The sequence below is a fragment of the Sciurus vulgaris genome (assembly GCF_902686455.1).
Source record: "Sciurus vulgaris genome assembly, chromosome: 8".
Lineage (NCBI taxonomy): Eukaryota > Metazoa > Chordata > Mammalia > Rodentia > Sciuridae > Sciurus > Sciurus vulgaris.
This window is the reverse complement of record NC_136468.1, coordinates 107,103,206-107,125,658: the sequence shown is the minus strand read 5'-3', so window position 1 is coordinate 107,125,658 and position 22,453 is coordinate 107,103,206. Positions and strand designations below refer to the sequence as shown.

The window sequence follows — 22,453 nt, the reverse complement described above, 5'->3', positions numbered from 1 at the left end:
CCTATCATAAACAATCCAGAGAAACAAATAGAAAGCAACCAAAGCATCCTCTAGATTTATTAATAGCTAGGTGAATGAAAGAAGGCTTTACTGAATAATATGAAGAACAGGAAGGAAGGGGGATGAGTACCCAAGCCAGGGCTTGCCGGCACCTGCTAGGACTGAAAGCCAACTTAGAGTGCCAGGGACTTTGTGAGCCAGTTGACATCTCCTGAGCAGCCTGAGATCTGCCAGTGCAGGGGTATTTTCACCACAGTATTTGGCAAATGCTCCAAATCAACTCTCCCCTTGCCTGGAGCTTCTCTATTATCCAGAACCGTAGAAATTGTACCATCTTTTTTTTTTTTTTTCTGTTAAGTTATAAGCTAACTGTTGGTAAAGAACAAAGCCTAACATTGCTAAATAGATCTTTGCACTCTAGCATCTAAATATTTTGACAGCTTGTCATTGTCAGAATTTCAGTCCCATCTCTAGGCCCACAGGCTCTGTCATCAAAGCATGCTACTCTTAGAAACTACCTCCAGGCACCAGATTGTCCTTCCAGCAGACAGGGAAGCCAGGGTGGTCCAGGCAAGGTGGTGTCTGCTCGTTTCTGTCCTGGTAGCCATCTCTCCCTTGTCAAATGCCAGAGACACACACCTCTTGGCTCTGATACTTCTTAACAAAATGATCTCAGTCAGATCTCAGGCCTTCTCTGAGCTTTGGTATCATCTTCTGTCCAATAGAGTGAGCAATTCCTGCTAAACCTGGTTCCTGTGAAGAGCTGACAAAACATGCAGCTCGGGTACCTGCTCAGATCTGATGGACATTCAGGAAACAGTCTGTATAAAATCATAATAACAACATAAGCAGCAAAGGGAAAGGTGATGCCTTAAGCTATGGAAAATCTGTGATGGCCATAGTGTTGACAGTAGCATAGTATGTTTAAGTCTGTGTTCTGCTACTATAACAATACTACAGACTGGGTAATATATAATAAACAGATATTTATTTAGCTCACAATTCTAGAATCCAGGAAATCCTAGATGGAGGAGCCACTTCTGGTGAGGGACTTTTCACTGGGTCATGATATGGCAGAAGGCATGAAATGCAGGGAGGGAGGAAGGGAAAGAGAGAGAGAAAAAGAGAGGGGAGATGGAAGATATAGAGCTCTACTTTTAGGAACCCACTCATGAGATCACAGCATTCATCCATTTGTGAGGGTAGAGACCCCATGATCTAACCATCTCTTAGAGGTCCCACTTCTCAGCACTATTATAGCAAGATTGTTTCCAACCCAAAAAATTTGAGGAGCACATTCAGAGCATAGAAAAGAACAGAGTTGAGGACAGAGAAGCTCCCTGGAGCTGTTCCCTCGGTGGGTAAGAGTCTGGGAAACCTGCTCTTTCTAGTCAGAGGTCCCTCATACCCTGGATCTGCCTCAAGTGCTTGTCTTTAAATGACATCATCTACTCCAGGAAAGTGATGGGTATTTGAGTACTGACTCACACAATTAATATTTCAAGATGAATTCAGATGTGGCTTAATTCTTCCAGGAGTATGTTGTGACTAAAGAGGCATGTTCTTGGGAAGGGTAGGATACGGGTACTAGGGGTGGCAGTGGGAAGTCACCTGGGGCTGGTGTCTGACTGTGTGTCCAAGGTCCTGAGAGGCTTCTTTCCTGTGTGATATGACACGTTGGGCTTCCCGAGGGCAGGGATCCATCAGGTCTTTCACCTGGGACCCTCCAGCATGAGCCTTCAGGGTACCTGTCTGTTGAACGCACTACTAGCCCAACCAGTGTACCCCAGAAACATGTATGCTGGGGGACAGTTCTCTTAACTACTTAAAGTTCTAGATGTGAGCCCCAAAAGGAAATGCTCTTCTTAAAAATGAAAACATTCATAAGAATTTGAGTAAAGGACTCATTTAATCTGTCTTCATATAGGTAAAATTGAGGAAATTATGAACCATAAGATGTAAATTATTCTGTTGTTTCTTATTTGATACTTGCTATTATATTTTCAGGTAACTGAAAAACACAAAACCGTAATGAAACATTTGATGAGAGACATCTTAGTTTCTGATATATCTCAGCTTCCAAACTATTCCAAAATAGTTATTTTTAGTTGAGATAAAATTAGCCACTTGAAAGTGAACACTTAATTGGCATTTAGCACATTCATAATGTTGTATGCCATTACTCCTGTATAATTCTGGAACATTCTTGTCCCGCAACAGTTTTTTGAGTGCTATTTTGAATGCTTTTGAGGACTTTTGGCTTCCGTAAAAACGATTAACAGTTAATGTTCAGCCACTTCAAGAGAATACCTTTTATATTTTGCTATTTTTATTTTGTGTTCTATTGTTCTGGAAAGTAGACTTGGGTCATTTTTGGACCTGGCTTCTAATCAGGTCATCTCTTCTCTACTGTGAGTTGGAGGCTTTGAGAAGGCCTGGAAGATGTGCTTCAGTTTGTCTGCACGTTCATGGGCTGACGGAGAACATGGAAAGATTTCATCACTGGCTCAAGAGAGGAGACATGGTTTGGGTTAGTGCTATTTGAACCCCTTGAATTTGGTAGGTTTCAAAGGGCAAAAATGGATGATGTTTGCCAGAAAGAGGAAGAAGAGGAAGATCCAAGAATATCTTGAGAGAGAGAGAGAGAGACCCAGAGACTGAGATGGAAGGAGAGAAGACAGAGGAAGATAGAGAGTATTTCCAGGCAATTCTTTATTTTTGCTTAAAAAAACAGAGTTATCATCCTTTAAAGATTGACAGATTATAAAGTGTTTCCACCAGTCTTTCCTTTTCCTTCCTATACTCAACTCTCTCTTCTTTTGAATTTTTATGAACTTTTAATGAGAATATTTATAATGGGGATAAAGCATGTACTGAATGTGGACATGTGTGGTATTTATGGAGGCCCTTGATTGCTTTGAACGTACATGCTTATTTAGGTATACATGATTTGTCAGTGTGTAGAGGAATGTATTGTCTGTTTACATGCCTGTGATAGAGTCTGCTTTCCCTTTTGTGCTAGAGCATGCATCCTGTTCAACGGTGACCCCCAAGTAACTGGCATGTGAATTAGCAAATGTTGCACCACTCCCCAGCCCAGACAAAGAACGTGAAAAAAGAACTACTTCTAAATATATTTAAAAGTGAACAGCAGGGATGGGTTTACGAAGGTCAGAGTAAAGTGCCAGCCTATGAATGTGCCTTTAGAAATCTGTTCAGATGAGAACGTGAATCTGCTCCAAAAAAAACACAAGGTGCTGGCATCCTTCGCTGACACCCATCCATACAGCAATCCACTTTGGAAGGTCCCCACATGAGCTGCAAGACTTCTTGACCATGCCAAATGTGTATTTATTTGCTTGCTTTTGGCTTAGAGGAATCTTTGTTTTCCTAATTTTATTTATCATCTCACTTCATTACCCTCTTCCTGTGGACTGGTCTTGAACATCAGCCTTAAAAGTTATTATGATATGTTGCCAACAGAATGTTTACTCTTATCATGATTCTCAGCCCCACCAAACGTCCCTGGGGCATGGTGAGAGATGGCCCTGTGTCTGTGACCTTGCCTTACTTACATATCCTCTTAAACTTAAGTAAAATAAGAATGTGTGTACTCCATGATGTTGAGGGAACACTCTTAGAAATGAGAGTAAATTTCAGCTTCAATATGATACCAGAAATGTGTCTTGGAAATTAGTTTTTTTAATTCAAAATGTGCTTCTTCCCTGAAGCATTTCCAGAGTCCCATTGTGTATCACCATGATGTTCTGTCCTTGGACTGAGAAGTGGGTTGATCCTGAGCCTGGGGCTTGTTGTACAGAGGCCAGGCCCCTTCTGAGGTAGCCTGTTAGTGTGGAACTCAGAGTCCATTGCACACGCGGCCACATCTGGGACCTGTGCCTGTCTCCCCTCAGCTGGGAACTGTACAGGGCAGTGCTCCAGGTAGGAGAACTTCTAGAACAGGGATGTCTTGGAAACAATTGGGTGTGGAGCTGGCCCCAGCACAGGACCGCTCTGAGGATGTTTCCTCACTAGAAGCATTTACCTATGCCGCTGCATGTCTCATGTCCCCATCCCCAGGCCCTGCCCTCACATCCATTTCTCTCAGCCCCCACCCTGTGGTGCTGTTGGCCAGCTGCCGGTAAAAATGCCCTGGAGTTTTCTCGGGAACACCTGTTACCACTGTATGCCCCACTGGACTGGACGCACTTGGAGGAGTGGGGGGCGGGGGTATGTGAAGAAGGGCTGTATGGCTGGAGTTGCTGAGAGACCTGGAGATTTTAACATTTTAGTTTGCCCCTCATCATTTGTTAATGGGCAGGACCTGCTGGGTTAGAGCCCTCAGGGTGTTAATAGAAGTGCCTGGTGCCCCCAGATTAGGGTTCCTCCTCAAAAGAGGGACACATTAGCCCGACCATCCCATTGAGGTAAAGAAGTACCATATCCTTTATAACTCCTGCCATTTTTTAGTCTCCAGTGGCCCTTCTGTATTTGTAGGGATTGGTTCCCAGGATTCCCTGTGGATCAACATCTGGGAATGCTCTGGTCCCTTCTGTAAAATGGTGTGGTATTTGCATAGAGCCTATATATATCCTTCCATATCTTTTTTTTTTGGTTGGTCCTGGGGATTGTAAACAAGGATGCTCTACCACTGGACTATATCCCCAACCTTTTTTAAAATTATTTATTTTGAGAGAGGGTCTCACTAAATTGCTCAGGCTGGATTTGAACTTGTGATCCACTTGCCTCTGGCTTCTGAGTCCCTGGGATTATGGGTGTGCACTACTGCGTGCCAGGCTCTTATCACATACTTTAAGTCACCTCTAGTCTATCTAATACTATCTAATACTATCTAATATCTAATGCAATGTAAGTACTATGTAAATATTTATACTATATTGTTTAGGAATAATGACAAGAAAAAAGTCTGTATCTGTTCATTACAGATACAATTTAAAAATATTTTCATCCATAGTTGTTTGATGTGGAACCTGAGGACTAGGAGGAGCCAGATACATATATAACATATTATATAGCACGTGGATGGTCACTTTTGTGTGTGTTCATAACTGTAAGTAGAGTTAGGCCTTGTCACTGTATGAGCACTTCTAATGAACCATGCACTTGTACATGATATGCATATGTAGAGAGAGAGAGCAAATGAGTAAGTTTGCAAAAATCCAAAGGCAGGCAAATGCAAATGAGAATTTTTTTGTTTGGAAAAAACATTCCTATGCAGAGTCATGATTGTGTCCCAGCATCTAGCACAGAGAACGTCCTGGATAAAAGTTATATTTTCTTTCTTTTTATTGGAGGAGGGTTACCGGGGATTGAACCCAGAAGTGCTTAACCACTGAGCTACATCCCCAGCCAGTTTTATATTTTGTCTTGAGGCAGAGTCTTGCTAAGTTGCTGAGGCTGGCTTTGAACTTTCGATCCTCCTGCCTCGGCCTCCCAAACCACTGGGATTATAGGCATGTGCCCCTGCAATGGGTTGGTGAGTTAATTTTTCTAAAGAGTGTATGGAATGAGGAAGGTGACTTTTCCATTCTAGGGAGATGAGTGCATCAGCCCTGCAAGAGGCCTGAGCCTGAAGCTCAGAAGGGACCCAGATGGTTGGGTAGCCTTGGACTGGCAGCCCAGTTGTGGGGCTGCTGTCTTTCCTTGGGAGGCTGATTCGTGCTGGATTTCAGGATTCTGCTACCTTTATGGGTGACCTGACTGGTGCAGAGTAGAGGCATGGTATACAGATCATGCTCTCTTGGGGTGGGGAGCAGAGTTTCTGCGTTGCCCCTCTTGCCAAAGTGTCTTTCACCAGCAGAATTGCTGACACCTTTAAATGAACCTTGAAATCACTCTAGCCCCTGGTGCTACAGCCAAGGAAAGGGAAAAGGCAGGGGGAGGTGAGGGGATGGGTGTTACACAGATCCCCAGGAAGTTCTTAAAATGTCCTGGTCATTTCTTTGGCACAGGCACAGATGCAGGGCACCCAGCCTCCTTTTCTATCCATCCTGGTGGGTTTGACAGGACCAATCCACCTTGTGGCATCTACAGAAGGAACAGGACCTGCCCTTGGGAGTGCCATCCCCAGCACAGCCACCCTTCCTGGACCTGCTTACTATGGCCTTGCTACCCAAGCCACCTTCCTCTGTGTTGGAGTGAGGGGTCACGGAAAAGGCTGGTCCTTCCGCCTCCACTGATCCTGCTCCATCTGTGGTTGGGCATTTCCTTTGCAGGAATGACTGCCCTCCTGATACATAAACAACTTAGAGGAAATGCCTACTCAGACCTGTGGGAGGAAGGTCCTGGGTGAGCCATGTCTCCTGGTTAGAGACGTTTACTAGCTCACATCTACCAGCTTGGTGAGTGTGCCTATACAAGCTGGGTTCATTCAGTAGGCTACTCTGGAAGCATGCTCTTGGTGTGTGTGTGTGTGTGTGTGTGTGCGTGTGTGTGTGTGTGTGTGTGTGTGTGTGTGTGTGAAGCTCTGTGGTGCTATAGCCTGAGGTTGGCGCCTGCCCATGTACGGGAAAGGAGACATCCTAGGAGGGACACAGGACCTTCTCTCCCAGGGAGAGCCTTCTAGCAAAACTGATATCCATTCTAGCATTTGAAGAATGATTTGGACTTTGCGGGACCCACAAGTTACGAGAAGCCTCTCTATGCTGGCCTTGTAGTCCAACTCTGTATCATGTGCCATGTTTCCAAGGTCAACACACACAGGACCCCTGTGTTTAGCCATGTGATCTGTTACAGTTAGATTTCAGGCCTCGTGGAATACAGCACTCACTTCCACTTGACTGACAGAAAGTGTCCCGAACCCTGTAAAAATGTGGGATCATTTGTAATGGGCTTTGAGGAATGTATAGGAGGTCATCAGTTGACTTGGGGGGATTAGCCTTTCAGATAGAGGAGAGGAAAGCACATGAACAGAGGAGAAAGAAGAAAGAGTTATAGGGTGTAGATATTGTCAAGAACCTATTGGTAGAATAGGCTACCAACCAGGCGAAGTGGACTGGGATGAGATCTGGTACGGGAGCCCACTGTGACCAGGAGGAAAATCTGGGCAGGCAGTGACGGGTGGGATGTACAGTTGGAAAGTCCACTGGGCTTTCTTGGGTGGGGATGAAGTGAAGGACCTGGTTAGGGGCAAATGGCCCCATCTAGGAGAGCAGGCTCAGGGTGGTCCTTGCTGCCAGAGACTCCATGGGCCTCCCTGTCCTCTTGACTCCCCCAGCTGCTGTGGAGTCAGGCTGTCTCAAGAGGGGCAGGTATCAGAGTGTGACTGGTGAATCCTGCTGCTTGTCCCTTGGATGACAGTGGGACCTGCACCTGTGACGAAGCTGTGATGGGTTTCATTAGGGAAATTGCAAGAGCTTAAAGAGGGGAGGAGGAAAAAAAAGGGAAAAGAAATGGAAAGGAAGCAAACTGCAGCCGTGGAGCGAGGCGGGGCCACGTCTGGAGGCACTGACTGGGCAGGCCGCCCGCAACAGCCCGCGGCAGCCCAACAATCCCGGGATTCTTTCCTCGGACCAGCTCTCCCGCCGCCCTCTGAATGGGCCTCTTTGGAGGTGGCCGCCCCGCCTCCCTCCCTGACTCCCCCGGGACAGGCCGGAACACAGAGCCCTGCCTGGGTGGGTGGGGGACGGGACGCCGCCGGGACTGGGACTCTGGAAGACACTCACCACATAGGGCCGCTAGGGACAGATTTTGAAGAGTGCCTGCAATAAACCCCATGTCATCGGGCCCTTCCATGGACTGACCTGGCCCCCAGGTGACCAGGTAAGCTGGACAGTGGGACTTGTGGGTGGCTGGTTCCTGTTCAGTCCCTGTGCTTCTGTCCTTTCCAGTGCTCCAGCACCTCTGACTACCTCCAGTTGCTGAAACCTGACCTGGGTTATGGGGGAGGGGTGAGGAGGAGGACAAGGTAGGATGCAGAAGCCAAGGGACCAGGAAGCCTGGACAGGGTTTGGGAAGAGAGCTGTCTTCCTGAAGTCCCCTTAACACTTGGTGACAGTTCTCAAGTCCCCAAGGCTTTGGGACAAAATGCCCTAGCCCTTGAGCCTGGAGGGTTTCTCCTTCCAGGGGAAAGTGTGCTTTTGTCTTTGCTGAGATTCACTGCAGTGAACAAAAGCCTGGTTTACAGATGTGCAGCTTTTCCGGAGCGAGACTGCTTCCCAGCACAGCACATTCTTCTGCGGAAGCAGATAAGTGAGCCTGCCTCATTCCAGGGCTGTCACTGTCCACCCCCCAGCGCCCTCAGGGATTCGACTGGGGCTGCCCCAGGCAGGCACCATCAGAGGCCCAGAAGGCTGCTCCTGGGAGATTGGAGATCAGAGCACAGCTTCTTTAGAGAAGCAGTTGTTTCTACTACAGCCTGAATGCAAGCATTAGGAACAGATGCTGGGGTTTAAAATGAGATTTACTGTTGTCTTTACCATCGTTGGAGCAATCAAAAAAACCAATATTTCTAAACAAGTCCATGCCTTTGAAATAAAACGTGCATTCTTTGAAGTAACCGGTTCAGATGATGGTAACAGAATCTCCTCCCTGAAGGTCTTCTGTTTCCTTCACTGTCCTCTTCTCTCCAGGGACTGAGGTCCAGAGGTCTCCAGGCTCTTGGAGTGGCAGGGACAGGGTGGGTGGAACCTATGTAGCCTCCTGGGCATCTGTTCTGTCCTCCTGTGTGGCTGGTTTGTGGATTCAGCTGGTTCTGGGGCTGACACAGCACTGTATGTGTATTTCAGCCTGTGTGTATATTTCAACCAGCAGGATGGGGAAAGTTGTGGGGGGGGGGGGCAGAACTCTGCCTTGTGAGAAAAGCTCAGCAGTAGGTCTGAGACAAGCCCAGGCGGGTCAGGGTCCACCCCATTCTTCCTGGCTGGAAGTCTTTAGTCTTTGTGTTGTCCCTTCCAGGGGTGAGAAACTCCTGAAATCAAATGAAAGAGGATGTATGTCTTTTCAAAGGCTTCCTGTCCTTTTAATGCAATATATATACAGTCGTCATTTTCCATGAATTCCATAGTATGTCAGTATATTAAAAAAGTGTGTGGCTAGAACAGAAATACTATTCTAAGTCTCCAGGTGAGATGGAAAGAATCTTGGTCCATCTGTATGGACCAAAAGCTCAAGGTCTCTGTTCAACAGCCCGAGACTATGGTGGGTGACTGCTGGGGATCCTGCAAGGCCTCTTCCATGTTATGTTGGGACATTTAAGTGGGAGTCACAGTGATAGGGCTGTAAATCATATACATTTAGGGCAAACCTGTGCAACAGGTTCCTTGTCCTCTCTAAGACAAGTATCATATTGCATTTCCGGGAAAAGAGGTAACTCCTGTGGTGGGGAGTGATTCTACTAAATTAAGTTGACTGAATTTGAGACCTTGCTAATGCAAGACAGGGTTGTCTTGTTGGCTTTCTTTGATCAGCTTTCTTAACCTCACCTTTCAGAATCTGTTTCGTCATCCATGAGGTAGAATCATTAATTTGCATGTGAAATGTATTTAAGAGGGTTAAATGAGATAATGACTGCAAAGGGCCTGGCAGAGTGCGCTCCGCAAAAGGTTGCCATTAAAAACATTGACATGTGCCATGTACCCAGGATTTGGCAATGCTTCTAAGAAATGTGTTATTTGAAAGCTGGCAGCATTCACATCTGTGCCTGCAGCTACTGCAGCTTTGCCCTGAAATGAAAGTGAGACCAGTGGAATTTGGGATTGATGATCCCTCTGGTTCTAGGTCAACGATTGCCACAGTGAGGACGGTTTTTTGACGGTTGCTCTCTTGGCCTCTTTAGTATCATGTCCCTTAATTTCCCCTCCCGGTATTTAAAATAGTAATAATAATAATAAGAAGAAATGTCCAAAGGCATAAAGCTGCCCAGCTGAGTTGGGCTCAGGACAGGGGGTGATGAGTGCTCAGGAATGTGTGGAAGCTGGTCATTCAGCTGTAGGATGGCAAGTTGGGGCCAGATCCATGTCCTGTGGTCAGATGAGGACATCACTCCCACTTGCTTTTCATCAGACCCCTGAGATTGACTTTTGCCTGAGACATGCTTTAAATTGAGAACTGACCACAAAGTCCCTGTCACAGACCACACCCTCTCTGTCTTCCTGTCCCATGGCCTACTGTCATTTTGCCAGGATATAACTTAGGAAATCAGGAAGCCAGTTCACCTTCCAGCTCTGCCATGAGGAGCAGCATGACTTGTGGTTTTGAGTGGTGACCTCTGTAGGACATTTGATTCTTGATTAGCCTCAGGTGTAGCCAGCAGATAACTGGATGGAAACGATGGATACCTTCTCAAACAGGTAACTAAAACTTAAAACAGGATTTCACAAACTTGGAGTAGGAGAGAGGAATGAGCCCCTAGCTGACCTGAGGACCGGGGTCATCTACTTCTTTAGGTGACCAGGTGCAGATGTAATGCTAGAATGCTTCTAGAATGCTATGGAGCTTCCTCACAGCAGAGAGGGAGTAAGAGAAAGAAGGGTCTCCACCAAAGACTAAACTGGTCATGGGAAATGTGAGTCTTGGATCTGCTTCTATGTGCCACTTGGTGGGAGCAGACCAAAGTCACCCAGCCTGCTGTCCACTTCCTTAGAGCAGACCCTTGGAAAGAATGGGAAGAATCTTGGTTCATCTGTATTGACCGAGAGTTCATGGTCTCTGCTCTTGGAAGAGGATGTACTATTTCCCCGGTGGCCCCATCAGTTCTGCTGCCTTGTCAACTCTTTCTCATTACCAAGATCTTAGTGGCCTTTGTAGCTAATGCTACACTTAGGCTGAAGGAAATAAGTTAAATTGTCTAGTGCCAGTTAAAGGAAAACCAGAGCAATGAAGATACTCACAGATTAAACATTATTCTTTCTTAGCAGAGAAAAGTTTCAGAGACACATTCATGAGACACATTTAAAAAGTTATGGAGAGAAAAGGGCATGTTCAGGCAATGAAAGACTACGTCTTAAAGATACTGATATTCCCAATTTTATCTACACATTTAATTCAATAAAACATAAATAGATGTGTGGGTGTGAGTGGAACCGAATATTCAAAATTTATTTAGTGAAGATCCTGAGTAGCCAAGATACAACTGCCAGATGCCAGAAACTAGAGAATTCAGGAAGTATGGCCTGTTACAAACTAGATGAATTGACCCCTGTGTTAGTCACCTTTCCATCACTATAGCAAATTCCTGAGATAGCAAACTTACAAAAGATTTCTTTTGACTCTGTTTTGGAGTTCTAGTTAACAACTGTTGACTCCATTGCTTTCAGTCCTGTGCAAGGCAGCACATCATAGCAGGAGCACATGATGGAGTGAAACTGCTCACTTCACGGCAGGAAAGCAAGAGAGACAAAGAGGCAGGAGCTGGAATCCCATAATCCTCTTCAAGGACACACCCCAATGACCTAAACCTCCCACTAGACCCTGTCCCTTAAACATTCCACCACCCCTTAATAGCTTCACACAGAGGAAAAGCCTATAGCCCTGGACATTTGGGGAAACACTTTTCGATTCAAACTATAGCAACTGATAAACAGAAAAAAATGTAGACCAGATCTCACATGAAGTGAACTTCAGTGATCATCAGCAGGGGAAAGAGGGAACACCCCATAAATAGAACTGAAAAGTTCCTCTCTCAAAAAAGTAAAATGGATTCTCTTTATACCACACACAAACATTGATTCCAGATGGATCAAGGACTTAAATGTCAAGTACAATTCTTAGTGGAAAATATGGACGCGGATGTTTTCTGTTTGTTTCTCTGTTCCTCTCCTGTTTCTCTTTTGCCTTGCTGTGGGTTTCTGAAAAGTCTCTGTCTGGATTTGTGTATAGTGTTTTTGAGTATATCGCGTCTCAGAAGTTAAGATGGCTTCTTACTATGTACATACATAACTCATCATTGTGTACTGGTATCAGCCTTTTTGCCACTTACAATAAAGTACGGAAATCTTATTTCAATCCCTCCCCACTTTTTTTTTTTAATACTTTTGAAGTATTTTGTCTATTTACACCAAGTACCACATGCAATGGGGTCTTCTTTTTTTGTTTGAACCATCAGAAGTGATTTAGGTAACACATGAGAAGAAGGATTGATTATTGTACTTTTGTTCATTTTTACCCAGTCTGATGGTCTTCTTTCCTTTTGGCAGTTTCCAACTTTATGGTTTTCTTTCTGTTTAGAAAATTCCCTTTAGCCATTCCTGAAGGGTACGTTTGCAGACAACAAACTCTCATAGTTTTCCTTCATCTCTAAATGTCTTTACTTCCCTTCCTCCTGAAGAGTTTTTTTGCTGGCTATAGAAGTTGCTTCTTTGGGTAATTGAATAATGCTGTTGCCTCCTCTTTCTGGCCTACCTGTTTTTGGGATCTGTTTGAACCCATCCAAGATGCCTGAATTATCAGGCAAACCATGATGCACCTTTGTTGAGAAGATATGTACAGATTTCAGAGGTGTGGCTCTGTGACAATAGGGCAACTCAGAATTGGGGAGAGGAGGCCTAGAGAGGCCCTGGATGCTGTGCCTAAAGGATGTACAGCTGGTGAGGGGTGCATAGCACTTGGGCAGGCTCAGGACAGGTGCCCACTGAATGGCAAGCCCTGCTGGACCCTGCCAAGGAGGCCTGAGGATGTGATTGAGCAAGACCGCCTCAGCTTTGGGGGATCCACACATCCCAGTGGCTGACCATGTGCTAGACAGTACTGGGTCTGTGACTACATTGGGGGCATCAGGGAGCAGAGGGCTCAAGCACATGCCCCAATCTGGGAGGGCTTTCTTGATTATGTGGACTCTTCAGTGCTTCCAGTTTGGACACTTGACTCAACAATAAATATTTTTTTCACCAACTTATTTAGAATATTTAGCCACACTCCTCAGTTGTATGTTTGTCACCACTAGACTTTAAGAAACCATTTCCCCACTCCCTTCCCCCTTTCCCTCTTCCACATACTATTCCATTCCTGGTGGGGGTTGGGGAGATGCGAATTTCCATCTCATATCTGATTTTTGCCCATTCTTTCCCAATCTCACATGCTTCCCAGTGTGTTCATGTTTTTGCTGTTTCCTGTGCCACATTCTGTGTATTGAGTCTGCATAATGTCCTAGGCTGGAGGAACCAGTTCTGAGGGATGTTGAATACTCCAGTATACTTCCTTGTGCTGGAATCTGGTCTGTAAAACATAGTGATATGCCTCTTGCCAGGAGAGCTGAGAGGGTCAGGAAGCACTGGGTGAATGTTAGTTGCCACTGAATGCGGGGTGGATGGGTATAGTAGGGAGCTTCGTTGGGGATCACATACCCTGAACTGCTGGTTAGACAATGTTTGGGGATGTCTTTGGGTGATTCATGCTCTGCTGCAGACTTTCACTGGGCTGGCCCTATTGGAAAGAGGCTAGTGCTCAGTAAAAGCAGGTCAGTTTGGTCTATTTCAAGGGAAGGTCTTTTGGCCCCTAAGACTGTTTTCTTCTTCTCCCCAGAGCACAACAGTCATCTCTTGAACTGCATTCCCATGGGACAGTAGTCATTCTGGGGGATGGGACTGCTGAGAGCTTCAATTGTTGCAGAACTGCTGTGGCAGAAACTGCAGGTTGCTGTCAATTATCTAATTAATCAGAACATCATTTGTTACATTTGGAACAATTTTAATATGCTCTAAGCTTTCCTGAAAGGCCAAATGCTGAGCAGCCTGGTAGCATTCCAGCAATCCTGGTGGCCTTATTCATGAGGGTTTGGACTGGACTGAACAGGCTGGCGTGGCAGTGTCCTCTGCCCCAAGCCAGGGGCATTCTGCATGTTGGGGAAGCTGGATACGTCTGCATGGCACTGACCAGGCACTGCCCACAAGAACAGTCAAGCCAACCAAAAGAGAAATAGCACGAAAAATCAAGGGGTTGAAATTGACACCCTTACATCAGTCAGCATAGGTAGCCTGCCTGGTAGGGACAGGAGGAATTAGAAACTTTGATGAAAAACATACAAAAACAAAAAGCAGCCATGATTTGGAAAGTTAAAACTTACCCGCTTGGGACATCTCCAGCTTGCTCCCAAAGCCGCAGGGCTGGAAATGATAAGAATTGGTGAGAAGGATGGAGTCATGGGCTGGGTCTTTCTTGTTCCTCTGGTTGGCTTGGGGTCCTGTGGGACCTGGGCTTTTGGCACTATTCACTTCTTCTGCATTCTGCTTTGGGCTGGTTAGATTGCCATTCTCAAGCCAAACATTGTAAGGGACACTTTAGAAACCTGTGTGGCCTTCTCAGGAGCCAAGTTTCAACTCACATGCCAACCGTCCCTCTTATTCTTGCGTGTACCTTGATCCTGGACTTCCACGCTCCAGGACTGTGAGAAATTAATGTGTGTTGTTTAAGTGACCAATCAACTGTGTTTGCCTGAGCAGACTAACACACCAATACCTGGACTGCCAGTTCTGTAACCCATTGCACTGTGTGCAGAGTGAAAAGGAACAAGGTTTTGCTAGAGTCAAGGTTGGAAAACCCAAGAACTGTGTTCAAATTCTATTGCAGGGATAGGTGAGGACAGACACTGAACATCAGCCTCACCAGTATAGACAGATGATGGTGTGCATCTTTATAAGTCCATCTAAGGGTCAAGTAAGTCCTTTAAGTACCATGCAGATAGTGACTGTAATACATTGATAACCTAAGAACTTTTCTGGAAAAAGATGAAATGTGTTGAGTCTCTCTTCATGTGGGGAAAACCCAGCTGAAGGCAGGGGTTGTAGCTCAGTGGTAGAGTGCTTGCCTAGGATGTGTGAGGCACTCAGTTTGATTCTTAGCGCTACATATTAAAAAAAAAAAAAAAAAAAAAAAAAAAAAAAAAAAAAAGGCAAAAGAAAACCCAGCTGAAACTCATTGACAATTCTATGTACCACTATGAGATTATGCCTAACTAGATTTAACTGAAGCATAGTTTTGGAATATTTACTTAACAAAAGAGTCATGATATTGCATCCACTATTGCTCATGGAGCTTCAGAAGCACTGAACAAAGTTACCATTGCCTGGTAGGGACCTGGCTTATGAAAGCTGCGGTCTTCAGTATCTGAAATGCTATGAGAAATCTGTTAGTCACCTGTTGGCCCAGGTACTTTATGGGCTGGCAGTGTAATGAATGCAGATCCCCTGAATGCCCCAGGTTCTGGGAGAGGAGGGTCCTCTAAGGATGTCTTCCTTGGACCCCCACTGAAGTCTTCCATAGCAATTAAGTTTCCCCACTCATGGTCAGAGACTTCTGAAGTTACAGATGAGCTGTTTCCCTGCATGATCAGTTTGAACCTGATTCGGAACTTCTGGTGCAGGCATTATAAGGGAAAATGCTAGGTCCAGATTTCTTGAGATATAATGCATGTACTGCTTCTAATGGAAAGTCAGATTCTTTGGGAATTCTGTTTGAAGACTGAAAGCACTAAAAGTTCCAGCCGTGTGGACAGATTCAGTTATGTGACTGGAATTTTGCTTGGGATGAGATATTAAAAAAAAAAAAAAAAAAAAAAAAAAAAAAAAAAAAAAGGCAAAAGAAACCACCAGGACATTGTGAGTTCAACCTGCCCACCAGCATAGGCTCCAGCATAGGCCCTTATCTTCATGTTCTTTCCCTCAAAGATGCTGCTGCCTGCACTCCTCATGCCGACCTCCACTCAGCCAGTGTTCCCAAAGGGACTCAGGCAGGTTCTCCCTCTAGTTTAGAGGTGGTTTTTAAATGTTTTTTATTGTTTGTTTTGTTTTTCCTCAGCATAAGGAAGGCTTCCCCAAGGGAGTTCTGGAGCTTCCTTTTTTCCCTTGTGCCACTCTGCCAACCTCACCAATAGCCTGACCACCCTCAGGTGATTCATGCTTGTCTACCCCTATTCCCTCTAGATGGAAGCAGACAGGGGCAGCCTCTTGCATCACTGAGACCACTTTCTGTTGCTGGACACCAGTCTCAACTCAAACTGATTAAAAGAATATGAGAATGAAGAACTAAATATAGTAGTTTAAAGTGGAAGCTACCCAGTTGTCCATGGACACCTGATGAACAGTAGAATGTAGGACAGCCACACAGTGGAATTTTATTCAGCCTTTGAATGGAAGGATATTTTGACATATGCTACCACCTAGATGTATCCTGGGGAACATGATGCTAAGTGAAATAATCCAGTCACAAAAGGACAAATCCTGTATGATTCCACTTATATGAGTAGTAGTGCAGTAGAGTTTGTGAAGACAGAAAATAGAGTGGAGGTTGCAGGGGCTTGAAGGTGATGGGAATGGAAGTTGTTTAATGAGGACAAAGTTTTGCAAGACAGAAACATTCTGGAGATGAATAGTGGTGATGGATGAACAATGAGTGAATGTACTTAATGCCACTGAATTGTGTACTTAAAAACGATTACGATGGTAAATTTTGTGTTATGTATTGTTTTATCATGTTTTTTAAAAAATAATGGGAAAAAAAAAAAAAAGAAAGAAAATGCATACACAATCTCAGATGTCCTACCAACAACAACCAACAAGACCTGAGAATTGTTAAAACTCTCGAGCTCTTTGGATGAAGGCCCGCAAAAAAAAATAAATAAATAAAAAAAAAATAATGGAAGTGTAGCTTTGCATTGTGGATGTGTCTCTGTCCTCAGTTTTGGTTCTGTGAGGACTCTGTTATCAGGCAGATGGGTCTTCCTCTTCTTTCTCCTCCACCTCCTCACCTCTGGTTTCTCAGTGTTGGCTCTATACTTGAACTCTGTGGGGTCACCAGGTAACCTCAGTAGCCCCACCCCAATGTCATCTTTCCTTAAAGTCCAGCAGGAAGGAAGTCTTTGTTTTCCTGAGAACACGAACCAAAGCATGGTTTTTAATGATGCTCATGTCTTGTTAAGTTGCTAAGGAAGGGGACTCATTAGTCACTTGGAGGAACTGGCCTCAGTGCATCCTAAGTGCAAAAACTGCTTTAGAACACTCACTGTGAAGAGAAGGGGGGGGAAAAAAACCTGTTTTCACTGTTTGAAATTCTCTACACAGCACCAAGTAAATGGGGGAATGTGTTTTCTTTCCAGTTTGTTACAATCAAAACCTCTGAATATAAATGGGACATCTTCAAAGAATAAGAGAAAACAGGGCCCTGATTGTGACTAACTGTTTTATCTGCATTTTTTCATTGCTTTTATGTTACTGGTTAAAATAGTGGCATGATTTTTTTTTCTTGAAGGGGATAATTCCATTTAGGATGAGAATTTACAGAAGTGCCACCTGGATGTTGGCAGATGGGGATTCCAACTCCAGTGTTGCTGGGGCCCCGACCCTGCTGGGGTAATGAGAACCCTGCTGGCTTCAGTGGGATAGAGCCAGTTTGTCATGTGATTTTGACCTCAGGAGTGACAAAAGGGAAAGTTCAGTACTGAGAAAGTATGTATGTATCTGTTTGGAGGCTACTCCTCTGCGTTTGTAGAGCATCAATAGAGTTTGAGATGCAGAACTTTTTCATATCAAAAAACGTGTGCACTGTTTTTTCAGTGCCTCGGCATGTCTAATTCTTATATCTGGCTGCCTACTCATTTCTCTTTTGCTGTCAAAAAGATTGGTTAAATGGCTTGCTATTTGTAGACAAATAACAGAAGAATTATGAGCTAAGGACACTCTTTTTAAAAGCACTGTTATTGTCAAATCTCCCATACAAAGTTTTGCTTTTTTAAATTAAAATTTAAAATTCTGAGCTAAATAGACCTTAGAAATCGTCTAATCTGATTTCAGTGGGACACCGTGTCCCACGGATGGGAATCTTAGATAAAAATCCAGAGATTGAGAATGTGCTTAGCACCCTGTGACTTGGGTGGAGGAGCCTGAATTAGGACTTAGAGATGATAGCTTTCCTCCCCAACAGCCTGAATTCTACACCTAGAAAAATGGTGAAAGAAGGAGACAAGTGTTTGGTTGATGTTCCATTCTCAAAAGGGCACTTCTTGTTTCACTGCATAATAATACTCATGCATGACCAGGAGGAAAAGAGGTAGCTAGATATAGATATAGATAGATGATAGTAGATATTCTCACTCACTTCTTAAAGTTTACTGTGAACATGCCTATGTATCTGTGGACCAGGGATTGAGACTGACTTTTTAGGTAGTTAAATAACTAAATTGAATTTTCTTCACCTGAATGGGAGATTATAATATAATCTATATTTATTTTGTTTTTCATAAAGATGCTGTATAGTCATTTGGTTGATATTGGTTGATTATGGGTCAGTTGGTTGATATTAAATAATGTATGATTGAATAACTTGCATACCTTTGTAAAGCATTCTTATAAAATCAAGAAGACAGGAAAATGTTAGTTTTTCTCTGGCATCTGTGTCCTGATTTTTGTTTAGAAATTATAGTTTCCTGTATCTAAGGCAAGAGTCAGAGCCCAGTGATGATCTTTGATGTTTGGATCCCTCATGGATTTTAAGGTCTGCCTCCCCAGGCTCCAGGCTTGCAGGAGAGTGAGCCAGCAGCCCTGTCTGCAAGCTTCTAGGTCTCTTTTCTTCCTGTTAACTTATGGATCATGTCAGTAGCAGCCAGTGGAAAGCAAGTGGGGTCCAGCTTCCCACAGATCCTCCTGCAGCAGCTTAAAAGAAAGCATAAAAATAGACCATTTGGAAAAAAGCCAGTGACCCTCTCTCACCCTCGTTCTGGGTAGAGGAAGTGGGAGCAGAGAGAAGACAGAGTGCAGACATTCCTGAGGTCCCAGGAGGCCAGGCACGTGCCCCCCAAGTTCCGGCAAGCCTCAAAGGGCTGCCAGGCAGCAGCAGCCTCTGCCAGGCACCCTATCCCACCCCACTAGCTGGGGACACCATCTGGTTTGGGACAAAACCAAAAAAGTGATACGAGGCTGGGCTTCTAAACACTGACAGCATAATGCTTCCTCCTCTGTGTTTGAGCCGCAGAGGGAATGTGAGATTATTGGGAGAATTAAGAACAGTTCCCTCTGTGCCAGAGGGAACTCAGAAACTAAAAGGAGCATCTGTTCAGGGCCCACCATCCTATTGGTAGAGCAGGGCCCTGACTTGCATGGGAATGGGTCTGAATGGTATTCTGTGTTGACATGGGTCCTTCCCATGCTGTGGAAACTCATCTTAGCAGGGAGGATAGCAAGGCAAGAAGAAAAGGCATTTGGCAGAAAGAAGTCAGCCTGCCCCAAAGATCCTCTGAGTCATTGCTTTAAGGAATCATTGTACTCAATATGGTATCCTTACGTCCCCTTCTCTGAAGCAGAGACAGGCTGCGCATTGCTCATGGCAGAGGAGAGTCCTTGCTGTCCTTTCCACTTCAAAGGTGGCAGTAGAGCTAATGGCTCCACAAATGTCCCATCCCAGATGGTGGAGGTTACACCTGTTCCGCATAAACTCCATTCCTGTGCTGAGTCATTCCCAGGCTCCTTTAGGTGCAAAGCTGGGGAGGCTGAGACCTGATGTCCTCAGGACAAGGAGCTTAGCTCACTCACCATTCCCATTTTTGACATTTCACCTGCAGTTTAATGGTGAACCTCATATGTACAGGTTGAACAACAGTAGTGGCAGTATGGCTGCAGTGTAGCCCAGTGGCAGAGCTCCTGTCTCTCATGCACAAGGTCCTGGGTTCCATCCTCAGCACCACAAACATAAACACACACACATAACAGCGACAATTCTGCCTGCTCTTGAGGTTTGTGAATTTCTAGGAGTGAGGTTAGTGTCTACTAAAAGGATTTGCAATCTGTGTCTGCTCACTTATTTGGGGCCTTTATCTATTCTTGGGGTGAGGTTTTCAGGGTACTGCCTATTTTGGGTTCTCTAAATTCCCAGCAGGGACAGTGTACAGGGGCACCAAACTCTGCCTCACTTTCCTCACCTATGGAGCAGAGGAACAACACCTGGTGGGATTCTGTAGCCCAAAGACAATTGGAGAGCTAGTGCCAGCACTGTGCATGCACAATGCAGGTACTAGGTAAAGTGGAGCTGCCACTAATGTCCCCTTTGCTGCCTGCAGTCCAAGTTATTGGACTTGGTAGTAGCTCTGTTGATCTGGGAAAGTGGCCACATCCTACTTACCTGTGAATGTTGAGGTCCAGGTAGTAAGTAGATTAATTGCTGAGGTATTAAGCTGTGTGGCAATTCTTTTTTACTTGTGTCTCTAAGCATAGGCAGGGGCCAGGATTCTGCAGAAAAAAATGATCCCAGAAGATCAGGTCTCCCTGTTCTGAGGGCTTGACATAAACATGGGACCTGGTGCTTGGACAGCTCCTTCTCCACATGACAGGTTAACTCTTGTCCTTGAGCCAGGGACTGTATAACAAGAGGGAACCACACAGCCCAGTGCCCCCAGAGTTAGTGCTAATAGAACTATAAACAAAGCCACTTTCATGGGAAGTGCTGTGTTTGCTGTTTTCTGGGACAAGCACTGTGATAACAGAAACACAGTGAGATTTTATTTTCCTCTGGCCTCCCCTCATTTGGTGAAAAGCTCTGGCACCACATGAGTGTGTTTGGGACTTCTGCATCTTGGCATACATCCCCCAGATCCTCATGGCGCTGGGAATCAGTAAACAGGGATGTGCAGTGCCAGGGATTGCCCCTGTGCTGCATGGGGAACTCTTAAGAGCGATGTCAGTTAAGGCCAAAGGTGTTGCATGTTGTTCCATTCCACACTTGCTCATGGAAGATCCTAGGCACATGCATTAGACTCGATAAACAGTTTTTCTGATTCCAAAGTTTTATGTTGCTGTTTGGAGTGGGATCCATCCCTCTATTTACCCACTCCTCTGAGCCAGGCCCTGGGGCAGGGTTTGCACATTATCCTCTGAACTTTTCCTTCTGACTGTCCTCTGAACTTTTCCTTCTGACCTCTAAGTCTTTGTCCATTTATCCATTCATTCATAGCATCCGTGGGTGCCAGTTTAGTACTAGGAGTGCAGGTGGGGTGGTTCCTTCCCAGGAGCCACCAGTCAGAAAGTGACAGGAGCTGACAGTCAGATAGTGCTCATCAAGCCTGTGTTACCAATTAGGTTCATCAGAACTCCACCCATCCTTTCTGGCTTCCATCAAATGCCACTTCCTCCAGGAAGCTTAGCAGACTCCTCCAGACAGAAGCAAGTGTTCTTGGAGGTCTCTCTGAAACCCATAAGCTGCCTCTCCCATGCAGGTCTCTTCCTTGCATACATCTTAAGGGCAGGACACAGGTGCTTGGTATCTTGCTCTGGTTTCTCTTTTCTGTTTCCTGCAACCTAGACCATGTTGGCAGATATTAATACCCAGCAAATATATCTTATGTGGAAAATAAGTACAGGTGAACTTAAATGAAGTTATTTTATTATAAGAAGAGAAGTGAGGATGCAAAGGGATGGTTTGAAACCTCGAACATCTTTGGTTTTCAATCCAAAGAATTGAAGAAAGGGTTTGGAAGGCCATTCAGTTAGTAATTAGTTCGCCAAACATTTATATTTAAATATTTACTGTGGGTCATCCTGGGGCAGGGGCAGTCACACAGTTGTAAACTGGCTCTATCTGCTCCAGGAATTTGCAGATAAATCCCAGCAGGAGGCAGGGTCATAAGCTGATTGCATGGACAGCATCTGCTAGGCCTGGCCCTGGTGTGGTCATGAGGTTTTTACGTTTGAGGGCAGGAGATGGTGCATCCTCATCCTTGGCGGGTATTATGGAAGAGTTTAAACAAATAAGACATTAGCACTAGGCTCTCCTGTAATGAAAAACTTTAGTGTTGAAAAAAAAAATAACATTAAAATTGGGGTCCTGTCTTTTCTTCCAAAATGGACAAATCACTGTGTTTAGGGTTTTGTCTGTAATTTTCAGAAGCTGTAATACTAAATGCTTGTGCATTTTCTTTTAACTTCTCCTGCTTGAGTATCATGGATTCTTTTTTTTTTTTTTTTTTCTTTTTCTTGACTCACAGTTCAATATATTTAATATATTTGGGGAAATTTTCTTTTCCAATGTTGCTTGTTTCATTCGATGTTTCCACCCCTTCTTGGACTCCAGTTGCACGTAGGTTAGAAGTGTTCATCGTGTTTGTTTGTTTTTGTGCTCTTCTCTGTATTCCTCATCCTCCTCCCTCTCAGTGCTTCTTGCTGCACATAATCATCGCCCCCAGCTCCCTCCATTCCTCACTTCCTCTATGTCGTCTAGTTGACCGCCGATAAAAGCCTTGTCTACATGCTCATTTCATTTCACTCTAAGCTATAGGGCTTCCATTCGATTTTTCTTACGGACTCATTCTCTTTGCGAAATGTGAATTGTTCTGTCTTTACTTCTTAGCTATCTTATAGTCTGTGCTTTTCTAACTCCAATTTTTGTGTCATTGGTGGGTTTTTTTTCAGGTGGTTGTTCTTCTCCCTTGACTTGGTTTTCACTTGTCATATTTAGTGGCATGGCTAAATATTTCATAACATATAATAAATCACAGTGAGATGGTGGAGAGGCAGACTAG

General features: G+C 44.7%; 1 protein-coding gene across 5 annotated transcripts in view; it reads left to right on the top strand.

The window, feature by feature from the left end:
* The window catches only part of TNS3 (tensin 3), a 268,106-nt gene that overhangs the window by 214,549 nt on the left and 31,104 nt on the right, over positions 1 to 22,453 (top strand). The window lies entirely within an intron of this gene.